This window comes from Chelonia mydas, chromosome 1 (genome assembly GCF_015237465.2).
Source record: "Chelonia mydas isolate rCheMyd1 chromosome 1, rCheMyd1.pri.v2, whole genome shotgun sequence".
NCBI classification, from domain to species: domain Eukaryota; kingdom Metazoa; phylum Chordata; order Testudines; family Cheloniidae; genus Chelonia; species Chelonia mydas.
Genome location: NC_057849.1, coordinates 280,492,514 through 280,512,919, shown reverse-complemented (window position 1 = coordinate 280,512,919; position 20,406 = coordinate 280,492,514).

The following is a 20,406-nucleotide window of genomic DNA, read 5'->3' as shown; positions in this document are numbered from 1 at the left end:
TCCTGAGGAAACTACAATCCATTGGTGATCTTCCTGATAACACCATCCTGGCCACTATGGATGTAGAAGCCCTCTACACCAACATTCCACACAAAGATGGACTACAAGCCATCAAGAACACTATCCCCGATAATGTCACGGCTAACCTGGTGGCTGAACTTTGTGACTTTGTCCTTACCCATAACTATTTTACATTTGGGGACAATGTATACCTTCAGATCAGCGGCACTGCTATGGGTACCCGCATGGCCCCACAGTATGCCAACATTTTTATGGCTGATTTAGAACAACGCTTCCTCAGCTCTCGTCCCCTAACGCCCCTACTTTACTTGCGCTATATTGATGACATCTTCATCATCTGGACCCATGGAAAAGAAGCCCTTGAGGAATTCCACCATGATTTCAACAATTTCCATCCCACCATCAACCTCAACCTGGTCCAGTCCACACAAGAGATCCACTTCCTGGACACTACAGTGCTAATAAACGATGGTCACATCAACACCACCCTATACCGGAAACCTACTGACCGCTATTCCTACCTACATGCCTCCAGCTTTCACCCTGACCACACCACACGATCCATCGTCTACAGCCAAGCTCTGCGATACAACCGCATTTGCTCCAACCCCTCAGACAGAGACAAACACCTACAAGATCTCTATCAAGCATTCTTACAACTACAATACCCACCTGCGGAAGTGAAGAAACAGATTGATAGAGCCAGAAGAGTTCCCAGAAGTCAGCTACTACAGGACAGGCCTAACAAAGAAAATAACAGAACGCCACTAGCCGTCACCTTCAGCCCCCAACTAAAACCCCTCCAACGCATTATTAAGGATCTACAACCTATCCTGAAGGATGACCCAACACTCTCACAAATCTTGGGAGAAAGGCCAGTCCTTGTCTACAGACAGCCCCCCAACCTGAAGCGAATACTCACCAACAACCACATACCACACAACAGAACCACTAGCCCAGGAACCTATCCTTGCAACAAAGCCCGTTGCCAACTGTGCCCACATATCTATTCAGGGGACACCATCACAGGGCCTAACAACATCAGCCACACTATCAGAGGCTCGTTCACCTGCACATCCACCAATGTGATATATGCCATCATGTGCCAGCAATGCCCCTCTGCCATGTACATTGGTCAAACTGGACAGTCTCTACGTAAAAGAATAAATGGACACAAATCAGATGTCAAGAATTATAACATTCATAAACCAGTCGGAGAACACTTCAATCTCTCTGGTCACACAATCACAGACATGAGGGTCTCTATCTTAAAGCAAAAAAACTTCAAATCCAGACTCCAGCGAGAAACTGCTGAATTGGAATTCATTTGCAAATTGGATACTATTAATTTGGGCTTGAATAGAGACTGGGAGTGGCTAAGTCATTATGCAAGGTAGCCTGTCTCCCCTTGTTTTTTTCCTGCAAACCCCCCCCCAAGACGTTCTGGTTAAACTTGGAATATTGCTGTGCACATTGTAAGATGAGCTGTTGCCAGCAGGAGAATGAGTTTGTGTGTGTGGTTTTGGAAAAGGGGGGGGTGTGGGGGGGGTGAGAAAACCTGGATTAGTGCTGGAGGTGACCCACCTTGATTATCATGCGCATTATAAAGAGGAGTTTCAAAGGGGGATGGGCTGTTGCCAGCAGGAGAGTGAGTTTGTATGTGTATGTGGGGGGGGGGGGCGGGGTGGAAGGGTGAGAAAACCTGGATTTGTGCTGGAAATGGCTCTACTTGAGGATCACTTTAGATAAGCTGTTGCCAGCGGGGGAGTGAGGTGGGAGGAAGTTTTGTTTCATGGTCTCTGTGTGTATATAATGTCTTCTGCAGTTTCCACGATATGCTATGCATCCGATGAAGTGAGCTGTAGCTCACGAAAGCTCATGCTCAAATAAACTGGTTAGTCTCTAAGGTGCCACAAGTACTCCTTTTCTTTTTACGAATACAGACTAACACGGCTGTTACTCTGAAACCAGTACATAACAATGTTTGTTGGGAGGGTAAGGGACAAGGAACTACCCTGACAGGACACCTGCTTTTCCAAGCAAACAATAGCTGTGTGTATGTTAAGGCCACCACTTTGCAAGACATACATTTCAATCTCACCACCGCTGCATTTATTGGCCTGCTGATAAAATTTTACAATCAGCCCTTAAGTTTCAGATACCCTTTAATTGGACTGCCTTAGTACCTGATCGATTCCAAAATTTGCTTTCACTCCTGCCAAAGGTCTAGAAAATCTCTGAATTACCAAAGCAAATTCATATACTTCAAAATATATGCCAAATAATAAAAAAAAATGCTTCTCATACAGCCTATAGAGTGTCTACTTTATGTACTAAGTATGATGTATTGCGTTCTGTGACTAAGGCTATACCACAACCCCATCATATTGTTACAATGGGAATGTTAATGCTTTTAGTTTTGTTGTTTAGTTTAAAATTATATTGATGTTGTAGAAGAGGTAATAATACTAACACCTTCCATATTCATCCTAATCATGCATTGTCATTGCAGTCAACTAAAACCCCAAAGGCTGAGCCATTTGATTTAAAATCAAAAATACAAAGTTTAATAAAAATGAAGGTTTAAGACTAATAGTTGTGCTAAAAGCACAAAAGGGGGGATTGTAATAATTGTTTAATTAATTGTAATGCATGGTAATTTTTTCCAAAACACTACTATACTTGAGAATGAGCACCGTGCCACATTTCTTGTGTACAAAACAAGTAGGGTGTTTTATAGTTTTCACATTATCCAAACTCATCTTCTGGAAAACCAGAAATTCTAGTGAAAAATGCTCACAGGGAAATATACAAACATGCAAAATCTCCCACCTTATATTCAGTTGCTTCTTCTTACAAGACTCTACAAGCATGAGAATATGACGAGAGACTTCAATCTTGTACTTGAAAAGATAGTTGAAAACAGGTCTTTTGAAGAAGTTCTGGAATCAATCTTAACTCTCAGACAAGTCAGTCTTTACATTTTCCAACACAATGTTTGCAATAAATCAAAGTTCTTCATTTTAAAACTTCAGTCAGCCAAATCATGAAGGGAATTAACTTATACAAAAGCTGGAATATAAAAAATAATCAGTCTCCTAGCACTCCAACCTAACGTCTTCAATAAATTAAAAATCTCGTGCTAATCCAGGGAAGCAAAAAAATGAAATATTTCAGTTAGCATTTTACGCAGAAAACATTTTCCCATGAGAGTACCTACAAGGTGACGGTCCCCTATGGAGTCCAAATGTCTCATTTACCAAAGCATCCCTTTGAAATATTTTAGAAAAGGATGTTCTTTGCCTGTCCATTTACATGTATAATGATTTCTGCGATCTCATCCCAATCTCCTATTTGTCCATTTCTAAAATACTTAACAGTTCTGTGAAAGTTGGCAGCTTCTGCTCAAATGAGGCCCAGTATTGGTATAGCAAGTTGTTACCTCAGGACAGATATGCAATGCAGAAAGGTGGAGAAAGAGATGGCAGCCTGTTAGGAGTCTTGAAGTCAGGCTTGCGGTGTTGTCAGGTGAGAGCCTTACCCTCTGTGTGTCAGGAATAAGGCCCTCAACTGTGCCTGCTCAGGACTTCTGATGTCCTAAGGACCCCGAGAGTTGCCAGTTTTGGTTGGACATACTCCCGGAGTTTTCTTCACATGACATACTGTTTAATTATAAATTAATCTAATTCCTGGAGACTCCAGGGCAATCCAGGAGAGTTGGCAACCTTATCTGGTTCCAGCTCCTGGTTTCTTTTACAATGTGCTTTACCTCCTTCCTCACCCTAACTCCACTTACAGACTCCAGTTTGACCCTTGGTGTAACATTTAGCTCTGACTCCAGTTTAACCTGTGGTATGGCTTCTGACTCTGGATGTGACTCTTGGCATGACTCCTGACTCCTACTCTACTCTGGGTTCCAGCCACTAGGTCAGACCACTCATACTACGGGCCTTGACAGTTTGCTCAGACCTCTCTCGGTCTCTTCTAGTACTTGTTGCTGAACTCCTGGACATTGCTGTGGTGCCCATCTGACTGTTGCCTTTGGGGCCTGTGAATCTGCAGGAACAGATCACTATCCTCCAAGCAAGAAGCAGAGTGTGAGGGATCAAGTGCAGCATCTCCAAATGGAAAATTGTTCTCTGCAGGAAAAAGTTACAGAACTCAGACCAGCTGTGGGTACTCATTTTTCTCATCATATGCCACCAGTTTGGGTGACTGGCCCCAGCGTTCTATTACCAGAGAGATATAATGTTACCTGTAGCAAGTTTATTGGGTTTATTACCTAATGCAGACTCCTGTTTATGCTCCAGCCCCAGGAATACATCAAGGTCCAGGTCAAGGTGGGACTGGCACTGAGCTTCCTTACTGGAAAAGACTTAGCATGGATGTCTCCCTTTCTAGAGCAGGATTACCTGGTGATGGCAAGCTGAGACTCCTTCCTCAAGAGTTCATCACCATTTTTGATGATCTGCATAAATCTTGCATGGCAGATTTACCTTACGTAAGCTTGGCAACCCCTTGGGTTAGCCCCTTCATATGTCACCCAGTTTAGACAGCTGGCCACAGACACTGCCTGGAATGATGTCACAGTCATCCATCAGTTTTGTCTTGTTCTCTGTGATGAATTAAAGGATGAGCTGGCACAGGTAGTCACTCCCACTAGGTTGGAGGCCTTTATGGACCTGTGTATCAGGATAGACAACAGGCTTCATGAATAACAACTGGAATTCAGGAAGCCCACTGCACTTGCCCAAGGTTCAGCCCTCAGACTCAAGGAAACTTGGCCCTGGTCGAGCCCATGCAGATAGATATGATGCAACCCCACCTGTCCCCAAGTGAGTGAGAGCACGGGAGATGGGAAAACCTCTTACTACTGTGGAGAAGCAGGACACACTGTATCCACATGCCCTGCCAAAATCTCCACCAGCCCGACAATGAGAAAAGATTAGGCCTAGACTCAGTTGGGGTCCTGAGTTTGGGCACCACCATCAACAGATCCCAAGGTTATGTTCAACCAGGAGGTACTCTTTCCTCCTCACTTCTACAGATTTACCTGCAACTGCAGATCCCACAGGACAAGGGGGCCTTCCCCATGCAATGGGCATTGATTGACTCAGGCGTGTGGGATAATTTCATTGCTTTTTCTATAACATGGGTCCTTGGCTTCCTGGTACAACCCACAACCACCCTGGTGTAAACAGTGTACAGGTCCCCACTGACGTTGGGCCTGGTTACACAGGAGTCTGTACTTTTGAAAGTGGTGACTGGGGAACAACAGGAAGTCCTGTGACTCAGACTTATTAGGTCCCTGCATTTTACCTTGATTTTGGGGGCACCCTGGCTAATCCAGCATGACCCCCATATTCTAAGGTCACAGCACATTATTTCTTTCATGTTGATCTTTTATAGGGAAAACTGCCTTCTGGTTCAAGGACCCAGAATCCTAAAACTCAAGCTGGAGAACCCTGCTCCAAGAACCCAGAAGCCCCTCCACTTCCCACTTGCCAGTCACTCTGTTGGATCTAGAAACACCAATTTGCCGTTATGAACCATGCCTCCTTTAAAATACTGAGACTACCAGGATGTCTTTGAAAAATGAAATGAAAGCACATTACCCCCACATTGTGGTTATGATTCTCCCATAGGCCTTTAACCTGGAGCTAAAATTCTGTTTGGATGCATGTGTTCTATGTCCAAGCCCATGTTAGCAGCCTTAAGAGAGTACATCCAGGAAAATCTAGACAAAGGCTTTATTCTCCACTCTATCTCCCTCACAGGTGTCCCAATACTTTTTATTAAAAAGAAAGGTGACTCTTTGAGATTTTGCTGGGACTACAGGGCACTTAACTACTCAACTGGTACCCACGGTCATTAATCCTGGAGCTCTTGGATCAAGTACGGTCAGTCCAGCTGTTCACCACATTGAATTTTAGGGAAGTACATAACCTAATTTGCATCAGAGCAGGGGATGAGTGGAAGATGGCCTTTAGAAATAGGCATGAGTATTTCAAATATTTAGTAAGGCTTTATTTGGCTTTATTAACACCCCCACTACCTTTCAGCACCTTATTAATGACATATTTCAAGACATCCTAGATCAGTATGTATTTGCTTATCTAGATGATATCTTAAGCTATTCCAGTGATAAAGCAAGCCCTGACCACCACATCTGTGGAGTTCTCACAAGATTGTAACAGCATGAGTTATACTCAAAACTGGAGATCTACGCTTTTGATCAGTCATCCATCTAATTTTTAGGGTTTATCCTATTAGTGGGAGGACTATGGATGGACCGTCATAAGGTGTCGGAAGTTTGGGAATGGGCAGAGTCCCAGCATAACTGAGACATTCAGAAATTCATGGGATTTTGTTCTACAGCATATTTATTCCATGTTTTTCCAAAAATTATATTCCCCATAATCACCATCCTTGATAACCTGCACAGTTTCACTGGCACCTGGAGGCCCGTCAAGCTTTTGAATATATAAAGACAGGTTTCAGAGTAACAGCCGTGTTAGTCTGTATTCGCAAAAAGAAAAGGAGTACTTGTGGCACCTTTGAGACTAACCAATTTATTTGAGCATAAGCTTTCGTGAGCTACAGCTCACTTCATCGGATGCATACTGTGGAAAGTACAGAAGATCTTTTTATACACACAAACCATGAAAAAATGGGTGTTTACCACTACAAAAGGTTTCTCTCCCTCCACCCCACTCTCCTGCTGGTAATAGCTTATCTAAAGTGATCACTCTCCTTACAATGTGTATGATAATCAAGGTGGGCCATTTCCAGCACAAATCCAAGGTTTAACAAGAACATCTAAGGGGGGGGGGTAGGAAAAAACAAGGGGAAATAGGTTACCTTGCATAAGGACTTAGCCACTCCCAGACTCTATTCAAGCCTAAGTTAATTGTATCCAATTTGCAAATGAATTCCAATTCAACAGTCTCTCACTGGAGTCTGGTTTTGAAGTTTTTCTGTTGTAATATCGCAATTAACTTAGGCTTGAATAGAGACTGGGAGTGGCTAAGTCATTATGCAAGATAACCTATTTCCCCTTGTTTTTTCCTAACCCCCTTCCCCCTTAGATGTTCTTGTTAAACCCTGGATTTGTGCTGGAAATGGCCCACCTTGATTTTCATACACATTGTAAGGAGAGTGATCACTTTAGATAAGCTATTACCAGCAGGAGAGTGGGGTGGGGGGAGAGAAACCTTTTGTAGTGGTAAACACCCATTTTTTCATGGTTTGTGTGTATAAAAAGATCTTCTGTACTTTCCACAGTATGCATCCGATGAAGTGAGCTGTAGCTCACGAAAGCTTATGCTCAAATAAATTAGTTAGTCTCTAAGGTGCCACAAGTACTCCTTTTCTTTTTGTGAATATATAAAGTTAGCTTTCACCTGAGTCCCAATGTTGGCCCACCTTGATCCACACCAGCCCTTCACCCTTGAGGCTGATGTCTCTGATATAGCCATTGGGGTGATAATATCCAAAAGAACTGGGTCCCAGCAATAGATGTGTCCATGTGCATTTTCCCCAAAAAAACTTACTCCAGCTGAATGCAATTTTGAAAGAGCTGACAAGGAATTACTCACAATTAAGGTGGGGCTTGAGACATGGTGACACTACCTCAAGGGGGCCAAGCACTTCATACTAGTCTTAACAGACCGCAAAAATCTGGAACATATATGATCTGCCAAGTTGCTGAATCAGATGCAGTTACATTGGGCCCTGTCCTTTTCAAGGCTCAACTTTAAAATCACGAACCTCCCAGGCCACAAGAATAGTAAGATGGACACACTTTTATGAAAGAGTGTCATAAATATAAAGGGAAGGGTAACAACCTTTCTGTACACAGTGCTATAAAATCCCTCCTGGCCAGAGGCAAAATCCTTTCACCTGCTAAGGGTTAAGAAGCTAAGGTAACTTCACTGGCACCTGACCGAAAATGACCAATGAGGGGACAAGATACTTTCAAATCTGGAGGGTGGGGGGAGTTTTTTGTCTGTCTGTGTGATACCTTTGCCGGGAACAGATCAAGGAAGCAAGCTCTCCAACTCCTGTAAAGTTAGTAAGTAATCTAGCTAGAAAATGCATTAGGTTTTCTTTATTTTGGCTTGTAAATTCACTGTGCTTGCGGAAATGTGTATTCCTGTTTTTGTGTCTTTTCATAACTTAAGGTTTTGCCTAGAGGGATTCTCTATGTTTTGAATCTGACTGCCTGTAAGATTATCTTCCATTCTGATCTTACAGAGTTGTTCTCTTATCTTTTTTTGCTCTTCTAATAAAGTTCTGATTTTTAAGAATCTGATTGGGGTTTTTTGGGTCTTAAAAATCCAAGGAGTTTGTGCTCATCTTGTTTATTCTCAAGCCTCTCCCGGAAAGGGGGTGTAAGGGTTTGGGGGGATATTTTGTGGAAATAGGAACTCCAAGTGGTCCTTTCCCTGTTTTTTGTCTAAAACACTTGGTGGTGGCAGCGTTTTACCTAATCCAAAAGCAAAGACTTTGTGCCTTGGGGAAGTTTTAACCTAAGCTGGTAGAAATAAACATAGGGGGTCTTTCATGCGGGTCCCCACATCTGTACCCCAGAGTTCAGAGTGGGGAAGGAACCTTGACAAAGGGGAAGTACTAATGGAGACTGTGAACCCTGAAGAACCACCACCCGGCATACTGAAATCACACCATTTCCTTTGTGGATCTTACCTCTCTTAGAGTTTCCTTCCCTAATGATCCTTTTGCAAAGCTCATAACATCATCCAAAAAGAGCCTCCCTGGCACTGCCCTATGCCATAAATCCTGGGTCAATGATTTCTTCTATGACAATGACCATCTATAGATCCCTGAAGGTTCCCCAAGATTTAAGGTGCTGGAATTCAAGATTCATGTAGCCTTCTCGTACTGGTGGTCCCAGATACAGAACAATGTCCAATCCTATCTCAGGTCCTGATACCCCTGTGCTCAGACTAAGACTTCCTGAAGTAAGCCTTTTGGCCTCCTGATACCATCCATAATCAATTTCCCAACCCTGGTCATGTATAACCTTCAATTTTATAGTAGAACTACCAGAATCTGAAGGGCAAAGCTCCATATTAGCCATAGTGGATCAACTAACTAAAATGGTCCTTTTTATACCATGCATACATCTCCTGTCTGCAGACTCCTCATCACACTTGTTTTTCACATCCATGGCCTCCCTGATCATCTTACCGCAGATCAACACGCTCTGTTAATATACAGGTTCTAGAAGCACGTGTTTCACTTCCTTGAGGTCTGTTCTAATACATCCACTTCCCATCATCCCCAAATGACTGGTCAGTTGGAACGGGTCAACTGGATACCTGAAAAGTGTCTATGCTGTTTCCTGAACCACTGCCAAAATAACTGGGGTATATTAATCCTGTTAGCCGAATTCACTTACAAAAAAGCAGAACATGCTTCCACTTGCTTTAGTCCTCTCCACTCAAGTTATGGTTTTCATCCATGCTTGCCTCCTTCTGTCCCCTCATCCATGGCTGCCTCACATTTCATACAGAAACCCAGGTTTACTTAAAGGAGCACTTGGAAGATGCCAAAATAGCCTACAAATATCATGCACATTTTCAGGTTGGTCAGAAAGTATGGTTGTTCACTAAATATCTACACACAGGCTGTACACACAAATTGGACCATCAGTATACAGGCCTTTACACCATTCTTTGGCAGATCAATCTGGTGGCATTTGACTTGCAGCTCCCTTGGTCCTGAAAGATCCACCTGGTATTTCACATAACCCCCCTGAAACTTTTTCTTGATGATCACCATTGCCTGAGCCTGGTTCAAGTACAGGGCTATGAGGAGTACATAATTCAGCATATCATGGATTCCCAAATATGTAGAGGAATGCTGTATTATTTGATTTGGCCCACAACCTTCCCAGTCAAAGATTGCTCTTGGGAGCCAGCCCATCATATCCATGCAAAACTATAGACCTTCCACATGGCTTATCCTGAAAAGCCTGCCCCCAAGGCACCTGAGGACTGCCATCAGATAAGGGAGAAGAAGGGGGTCAGGCAGTACACATTTTGAGCCCACACCTGCAGGGTTACTAACCAGCACCTTATCCTTTGCACCACACTATAAGGGTTGTCAAGGTTCCTTCCCCACTCTGAACTCTAGGGTACAGATGTGAGGACCTGCATGAAAAACCCCTAAGTTTATTTTTACCAGCTTAGGTTAAAACATCCCCAAGGTACAAACTATTTTACCTTTTGTCCCTGGACTTTATGGCTGCCACCACCAAGCGTCTAACAAAATATAACCGGGAAAGAGTCCACTTGGAAATGTCTTTCCCCTCAAAATCCCCCCCAAGCCCTACACCCCCTTTCCTGGGGATGACTTGATAAAAATCCTCACCAATTTGCATAGGTGAACACAGACCCAAACCCTTGGATCTTAAGAACAATGAAAAAGCAATCAGGTTCTTAAAAGAATCATTTAATTGAAGAAAAAGTAAAAGAATCACCTCTGTAAAATCAGGATGGTAAATACCTTACAGGGTAATCAGATTCAAAACACAGAGAATCCCTCTAGGCAAAACCTTACGTTACAAAAAGACACAAAAACAGGAATATACATTCCATTCAGCACAGCTTATTTTATCAGCCATTTAAACAAAACAGAATCTAAGGCATATCGAGCTAGATTGCTTATTACAGGAGTTCTGTACAGGAGTTCTGACCTGCATTCCTGCTCTGGTCCCGGCAAAAGCAACACACAGACAGAGAGAACCCTTTGTTTCTCCCCCCCCACACACAGCTTTGAAAGTACCTTGTCTCCTCATTGGTCTTTTTGGTCAGGTGCCAGCGAGGTTACCTTTAGCTTCTTAACCCTTTACAGGTGAAAGGGTTTTTTCCTCTGGCCAGGAGGGATTTAAAGGTGGTTAGCCTTCCCTTTATATTTATGACAAGGGTAGATAAGGAAACAGCTCATACCCTGCAAGCAGAGGATGCACATGTTGCCTCAGAAGGATCATCTGATTAGCAGCAGACTGTTCCTGTTCCTGACACACCCCTTGACTGAGCAGTTAGTTGTTAGGCATGCTGGTGACTCGACTCCTGAGAGTAAGTTCCTGTTTCTTCTCCTGGGTCCTTGATTCTTGTTCCTTTTACTACAACCTGTTCCTGCTTTCTTGCCCTAACTCTAGATACTGACTGTGGGTCGACTCATGGCATGACTTCTGGCTCCAACCCCAGTTTAACATGTGGCTTTCGGCTTTGGCTGTGACCCTTTGCATAAATGCTGACCAAAACTCTGACTCTGGGCTCTGACCACTCAGTCAAGCTGCCCATGCAGTGGGGCCTGACGCAGTCATATCTAGTTTGAATCATTGTCATTAGTCATGGGGCAGATCCTCAGCTGATGTAAACTGTGATAGCCCTCTGTGTATTTATGACAGTTTACAACAGCAGAGATCTGCCCACCTTAATGTTTTGATATTGTACATTCAACAAGAAAGAGAGAGAGAATTTAAAAGGCAATATGGCAGTGAGGCACCTAATTCCCATTGACTTTCACTAGTTAACAACCAGCTGTCATTTTGTGTATCTGAAAATCTCCCCAAAGAAAATCTCCCCAAAGAAAATCTCCCCGGAAAGGGTGTGTTCAGTGCAGATTATAGACTTTGCAGACTAGGCCACCTCTTTACAGATAGGTGTGATTTGTAAACCTATCTGATAGCCAAATATAAGTACGGTTCCTTTAAAAAAATTAAGAAGCTTTTTTTACTTACATTAGAGATGGATAGGCGTCTGTTGCCAGCTAGCTTCTTCTATTTAAACTAGAAATGGAGTTGAACTTAACCCTCTGAAATCCAACCCTCCAGAGCTTTGGGGAAGTTCAGCTGTGGACTTCATAGTCTAGGCCCATCTCTGCTTTAAACACAATTATTCCAAGTACAAAAAAGAATCTGTTTTTACAGCTATATAAAACATGGCACTTACAGATCTGATATTACACCCTCAGCCAATTTGCATGGTGATCTCACCTCTGAATTAGCTCCTGGCAGCCACATGGTACTTACAGAAATTACAACATTGAGAAAGCAGTAGAAGGAGAATATGCTGAAGAATCAAAATGTCAAGATCAAGATACCCTAACTTTTCTTAACTGGTTCAGTCCATCTTAAAATGATGTATTTTAAGGTATTGCGTACCTGAGTTGTAAATGTCATTTTATAACCTAAGTCTTTATTTAAATATTTTTCTATTTTAGATTACTTTAAAAACTATATGCATCTTTAAACAAAAGTGTTTGAGTTACACTGAAATTTAAATACATTCCAGAAACAAAAAGACTTTATTTAAAAGAACAGTTGACATTGCTAAGTGACAGACATGCATTTACCTAGCATATCATCTCCAAAACCAACACTTAAAAATAAGGAATGAATAGTTTAGAATAATCCAAATTTTATACCGCCCATAAAAATGCAGGTATCCAGATCCTGATCTTAAGCTCTTGGTGACCACTTTATGCTACACAACTGGTATAGGGAATCCATGGCTATCCCAGAATGCTGCATCAGTCTCTTAAAGTGTAATTTACAGAGAACTGAGCAGTACAAAATGATACAAAATGAGAAAAAAATATTAATGCTAAATTCCATGAAATAAACCTGAATTTCACACAGTCCTCTCTGGCTGAGCAAGGATGAACTTTGAATATGGCTTTTGTGTGTACTTGCAGAGAAAGGAGCGAGTTAATTTTGTTTTTCTAAAATTGCTGCATGATGGTAGCATGCCTAAAGCCCCCAGTTGAGCTTGAGCCCTCGTTGTGCTAGGCACTGTACAAACAAAGTGAAAGCCAGTCCCTTTCCTGAAAAGCTTTTATTTTAAATACACAAGACCTTGAACGGGTGGGAGAAAGGGATACAAGCAGAAGACTGGGAAGTGATGCACAAAGAGATTAAGTGACTTACCTAAGGTCACAGCAGACATGTATGGCAGAACCAGAACTTGAACTCAGCTATTCTGAGTCCCAGTCCAGTGCTTTAAACACAAAACAATACTCTTTTGCCATTGCAAATGGGAAATTATATATTCAAAACACAACAGTGTCTATTGTTAACACCAGTGATGAGTAGCACATCTTGCTAAGGCATAGTTGGTTTTGGCACTATCCTTGCACAAAACCTCAGAAAGCTCCTTTGCAGTCTCTTTATATATGCAATAAGTGAGAGCTTATTTAGTTGCCTGACTGGCAACTAAACAAAGTTGCGTATCAATTGGCAAGCATTCAGGTGCAGTGAGAACAACACCGTATTTTACATGTCACCTAGACAATACCCGGTTTGTGCCTCCAAGGCTTTCTCATCACTTGTCCCTCTCTAGAACAAGCATACCTCTCAAGACTGAGTGAGCTAATGTCAGTAATAAATTAATTAGGTTCTTTACTTTTGATATTGTTTACATCAGATCTGAAAGAGCTCTGAATTTCATTATGGAGAAAATGCAATTTCATGGAATTCTGCTTGGATGCCTTCAACAGGCTTAAGAAATACACAAACAGCCATCAGTTTGATGTTTTTAATGTTTTCAAATATACCAAAACAAATACTGATTTGTGATTTTCTAACCGATATATTTGTTCCATGATGAACAATTTAATCTGGACCTCTGATTATAGGATTCTCTGTTCATTTTCAATGTGTAGCCCATAAATGAGAATCACCATGATGAAATAAACTTCTTTCATTGGAGCTAAATGCAGCTTCTGTGCATCCTTAATCCCTATGCACAGTATGGTGCTTGTCCTATTTATGCTGTAGCAGTAGAAGGGCTAGTAGCAAAGCTGGGTGAATACGGAAAAAGAATATTCACAAACATCTATTCAACTATAAAAATCACAGATTCACTTTGGTGGTATTTGGACCTTTTTTCATTTGCTTCCTAGAAAGAGCTGTAGGAACAAATTTCTGTTTGCAACAATACCTGCAGAAGGCAAGTGTGGTGCATATATGCTGTAGAAGGAGCAGAACAGGTATCACTAACTGGACTGTCTTCTCCCAGGCCTGTGGTGCTAATGCTTTTTTCTCTAAGGTGTCAAGCATTTGGGACCCAGTACATCAAAGCACTTAAGCACCAACAAGCAAATCATTTAAGCACGTGTTTAGCTTTAAGCATGTGCTCAAGTCCATTCCTCTTCAACAAATCCTGTAAACGTATTTATATTGATGTCAATGGGACTAGTCATATATTTAAAGTTAATTTTTCTGGATCAGGGCCAGAATGTTCAACACCTTACAAGACTGAGAATGAGCTGTGCTGGAGCCTTCTTCCCCCTTCAGAGGGACTCAATGACAATGGTCAACATTTTGGATCAAGGTATTTCAAGCCAGAGCTCTTCTGCAATGTATCCCTCATTACAATAAGTTACCAGAGAATCATACATATGAACAGAGTGGGGATTAGAACTCTGGTCCCTCAGCTACCCAAATAATTGACCTCTATCACTTGCAGTGAAGGAGACTTTCCACAACTTATAAATGGTATAATAAGTAACCTTAAAAACATTGCAAACAGTTACTAAAGGAAAGTATGCATATGCACGTGCGCACATGCATGTATTACTTCTGTGATGGCACTGATATTGGCTGACTGATATTTTTTTAAATACGAGACTAGTAAATGATAAATAGCAAATAATTAATAGTGTATATAGTACTTTTGATACAAAGGTTCCAACAGCTAACCATTTGTGCTAAAATGTGGTTATCTAAGGCCCAGATCCTCAAAGTTGTTTAAGGATCTGTCTTCCATTGAGAATCTGGGCCTTAAATATTTGTTAAAATATTTGTTAAATATTTGTTAAAAATTACTCTTCAAACAGAAACAAAGCACCCTTTAACTTTCAGCCCTTTTAGTAGCAAATACATTTGTGTATCAGGTTTTTTTCATTATCTGATCTGTTGTACTGAATAGTCAGAAAAATGGCATCAACACGAGCCACAAAAATGTTCACAGCATGCATAACTTCCAGTCCCACAGTGCATGCACAGTGTATATTGAGCAACATAGGTTACTATAAATCAAGTGAACCAGTTATATGCAATGAATAAGCTCCAAATGGTCCATGATATGACGATCTATTGTCCTTATTTGAACATAAAGAAATAATGAAAATAATATGCTATTTCATATTGTCTTTTGAAATAACTAATTGACTAGTTCATTTTATATTATTTAAATAGCTTATTTTCAAATTCAGGTATCTTACAATGCCCACAAAGTCTGCATGTGCAAATCCTCCATTTGTGTGTGCAAACAGAGATGTAGAAGTGTAATTACCTGCTTTGATTGTGATTTGTGTGCTGAAATCACAGAAGATCAGGGTTGAAAGGGATCTCAGGGTGTCACCTAGTTCAACCCCCTACTCAAAGCAGGACAAATCCCCAATTTTTGCCCCAGATCCCTAAATGGCCCCCTCAAGGATTGAACTCACAACCCTGGGTTTAGCAGGCCAATGCTCAAACCACCGAAATGTGGCTTTTGCATACAAAATAAGAGAAAAAGGATGGCCCTGTGGTTAGGGCAACCTACCTTCAATTCCCTGCTCTGGCAGAGATCTCTTGTGTAACATTGGGGCAATCAGTTAGTGTATGTCTATAATGCAATTAAACACCTGCAGCTGGCCTGTGTCAGTTGACTTGGGCTCGCAGGGCTTGGGATGCAGGACTGTTTAATTGTGGTATAGACATTTGGGCTAGGGCTGGAACCCGAGTTCTAAGACCCCATTAGGGAGAAAGGTCCCAGAGCCCGGGCTCCATCCCAAGCCAGAACGTGTACATCACAATTAAAAAGCCCTGTAAACGAAGCCCGAGTCACCTGACCTGGGCCAGCTGCAGGTGTTTAAGTCTCGGCGGGATTTTCTAACGCACCCAGCATTAGACTTTTGCAAACTCAGGGAGCTGGTAGTTAAGATCCCATGGGAAGCAAGTCCTAAGGGGAAAAAGAGCTTGAGAGAGTTGGTAGGTTTCCAAAGGGCATAAGATAAACTATCCCACTGCACAGGAAAGATAGAAAATATGGTAAGAGACCACCCTGCCTTTACCAGGAGACTTTCAATGATCTGAAACTAAAAAAAAAAAAAAGAATCCTACAAAAGTGGGCATTAGGTCAAATTATGAAAGATGAATATAACCCCCCCCCCACATATGTAGGGACATAATTAGAAAGGCCAAGGCACAGAATGAGATTAAACTAGCTAGAGACATAGTGGGTAACAAGAAACCATTCTACAAATACATTCAAAGCAAGAGGAAGACCAAGGACAGGGTAGGCACACTACTAAATGTGGGGAGGGGAAACAATAACAGAAAATGATGAAATGGCAGAAGTGCTAAATGCCATTTTTGTTTCAGTTTTCACCAAAAAGGTGTAGAGATTGGACATCTAACATAATGAATGCCAATGAAAATGAAGCAGAATCTGAGGCTAAAATAGGGAAAGATCAAGTTAAAAACTGCTTAGAACAGTTAGATATCTTAAAGTCAGCAGCACCTGATGAAATACATCCTAAAATACTCAAAGAGCTGACTGAGGAGATATGAGACCCATTAGTGATTATCTTAAAAAAAAACTCATGGAAGATGAGAGAGATCCCAGAGGACTGGAAGAGGGCAAATGTAGTGCCAATCTATAGAAAGGGGAATAAGGGCAAACTGGGAAATTATAGACCAGTCAGCTTAACTTCAGCTCTCAAAAAAGATAATGGATCAAATAATCAAGCAATTAATTTGCAAACACCTGGAAGACAATAAAGTGATAAGTAACAATTAACATGGATTTGTCAAGAACAAATCACGTCAAACTGATCTAATAGGGTTGACAGGGTAACAAACCTTGTGGATGGGGGGAAGTGGTATATGTAGTATATCTTCACTTTAGTAAGGCTTCTGACACTGTCTCACATGACCTTCTCATAAACAAACTAGGGAAATACAATCTAGATGGAACTACAGTTAGGTGGCTGCATAACGGGTTGGAAAATCATTCCCAGAAAGTAGTTATCAGTGGTTCACAGTGAAGCTGGAAGGGCACATTAAATGGGGCCCTGAAGGGATCAGTCCTAGGTCTAGTTCTCTTCAAAATTTTCATCAATGATTTAGATAATGGGGTAGAGAGTACATTTATAAAGTTTGTGGATGATACTAAGCTGGGAGAAGGAGGTTGCAAGTGCTTTGGATGATAGGATTAAAATTCAAAATGATCTGGACAAACTGGAGAAATGGTCCAAAGTAAGTAGGATGAAATTCAATAAGGACAAATGCAAAGTACTCCACTTAGGAAGGAACAATCAATTGCACACATACAAAATGGGAAATGACTGCCTAGGAAGGGGTATTGGAGAAAGGGATCTGGGGATTATAGTGGATCACCAGCTAAATATGAGTCAACAGTGAAACACTGTTTCAAAAAAAATTATCATACTTTGGGGATATATCAGCAGGACTGTTGTAAGCAAGACACAAGAAGTAATTCTTCCGCTCTACTCTGCACTTTGTAAGACCTCAGCTGGAGTATTGTGTCCAATTCTGGGCTCCACATTTCAGGAAAGATGTGAACAAATTGGAGAAAGTCTGGAGGAGAGGAACAACAATGATTAAAGGTCTAGAAAACATGACCGATGAGGAAAGATTGAAAAAACTGGGTTTGTTTAGTCTGGAGAAGAGAAGACTAAGATGGGACATGATAATTTTCAAGTACATAAAAGATTGTTACAAAGAGCGGGGTTGAAAAATTATTCTCATTAACTTCTGAGGATAGGGCAAGAAGCAATGGCCTTACATTGCAGCAGGGGATATTGTGGAATCTCTACCTTTGGAGATTTTTAAGAACAGTTTACACAAATACGTGTCAGGAATGGTCTAGATAATACTTAGTCCTTCCTTGAGTGCAAGAGACTGGACTAAATGACCTATTGAGGTCCCTTCCAGTCCTACCCTTGTATGAGTCTATGATTATCTAACTCTGCTACTATAGGAGTCTAAGGGAGTTTTACAACTGACTTCAACAGGAGCAGATTTAGACCAGTGCTGTATGTATTTTAACATTCCACTGCCTAACTTCATCTTCCTAATGGGTGAGATAATTCCTTCTCTCTCTTGCTGAGTGTTTAGCACTCAATTTATTATATTATATATTATAGAAGTCTAAACAACTGTTTAATACCTGAAATACAACATTCATTAATAATTCATCATATGCATATAATGAGTCAAATTAACATGGAAATAAGCCCAACTGTTGCTGTGGAAAAAAGGGCATGCAAATATGTGTAAACTTATTTTAAATATATAAAGACATACTAATCTGCCACTTTGTCATATGCCATCAACAGATTGATATCTCATGGAAAAATGCTGAAATAGTTATATGCCACAGGATATTGTACAAATTATGTACACATTAAACATATTGTATCATATTTAAATTATTTTTCACATATTATTTGCTGTAGTTTATGCTAAATAATTGGACTATGTAGCATCTGAAAGATGCCATCTGCAATTTTAAAGCTGTTAAATAACTACATAAATGTTATCCATTAATTGCTTCAGTTAAGTGAATCCTTTAATATAAACATTTTCTGATACCCAGCCATGTCTTTAAAAATGTGTACATATGTTTGGTATCATCAGTCACATGACAGTATAACTAATTAATACTTCATCATAATTTGAAACTGCTTATGTAGGTTTATTACAACAATTAAAACATAACCAAGGCCCTGATACAGCAAAACACTTAAGAAGCAAGTGCTTAACTTTAAGCATGTGAGTAATCCCAGTAAAGTCAATGGGAGCATTCACATGCTCAAAGTTAAGCATTTACCTAGGTGTGTTGCTTGACCAGGATATAGATCAGTACAAACAGATCATTGTGTGTATGAAATTTTAGTTTGTACTGACTTTGCTAGTGCTTTTTATGTAGCCTGTTGTAAAACTAGGCAAATATCTAAATGAGTTGATGTACCCCTTGGAATACCTCTGCATACCCCCAGGCTACCCTGAGAAGCACCTATTCGGTAGCTTCCAAAAACACCATAAAGGAGATGGAAAAGGGACTGCCAGGGAATCCCCTGATGATCTGGGAGTGAAGCAGGATAGCAGGTTGCTGAGCTTACATTGCCTCCTCAATAATAGGAATGGAGACCCAACAGGCTTGAGTGAAGGTGTCCACGAGTTCAGAATTTACCTTCCAGTATCGGTAGTAACAATAATACTTGCCTTTTCATCTGTAGATCTCAAAACACTCTACAAAGAAAGCAAGCATTATTATCCCCATTTTACAGATGGGTGAAGTGACTTGCCCTGGGTCCTCCAGCAGACTAGTGTTAGGGCTAGGACTAGAACCAACATCTCCTAAGTCCCCCTTCAGCACCCTAATCACTCGAATGCACTACGACCCAGCTATTCATGGGGACTCATAGGTTGCTTGATTATGATGTATTTTGATGACCTTGTTTAATTCTGGGTAGTTGCATTAATGGAAAATGTTACCCAGGAAGCCCAACTGTGCTGTAATTAATCATGAAAGAAGAATTACTGGAAGATGTTAAAAATGCATAAAAGAACAGCTGTTGTATTGCTGGAAGCAATGCATTGGTGCATGCACGTGTTACGCTGATTAATTGTTCAGCTTTCTTATAGTATTTTTAATGTATTTTATGTTAACTGTCATCTATTTCAATCACAGTTTGTGTGAGATTTCCTTTCCACAATGAACTTATTACAAATAAACAAGTAATAATAACGTTATTAATGGGCATGTTATCACCATGGACTGGGAGAACTGAGGTGATGGAAGTGAAAAGCGGCTATTATCACTGACATATTAGCACTAGACTTTGTTAAATGAGTGTTTAAGAAAAGATCATTTAGATACTGGCAAACCCTCATCTTTTAAACTAGCTTGGCTTACTAGAGATATTTGGCCAAGTTCACATAGCTCTATCTGGGACCACAGGTTCAATCGGTTTACACAGAATCCTTTTCTCTTTGCCCCATTTGAAGCAGAGGCATGAAGATTATGATAAATAGTACTAGGGCCTTGTCTACACTACACACTAAATCAGCGTGACTGATGCAGCTCTTGTGAAGACAAGATAAGTCAATGGGAAAGTGCTCTCCCATCGACTTAATTAAACCACCTCAATAATAGGAGGAAGCTATGTTGATAGGAGAGCATCTCCCATCGCCATATCGTGGTGTAGACACTGCTTTAAGTCGATGTAAGTTATATTGACTTAAGTTATGTAACTTAACTGGCGTAACTTACATCACCTTACAGCGCTGGTGAGTTACAGGAAACACAGAAATGCTCCCATATTTGGAGCTCCCTTTCT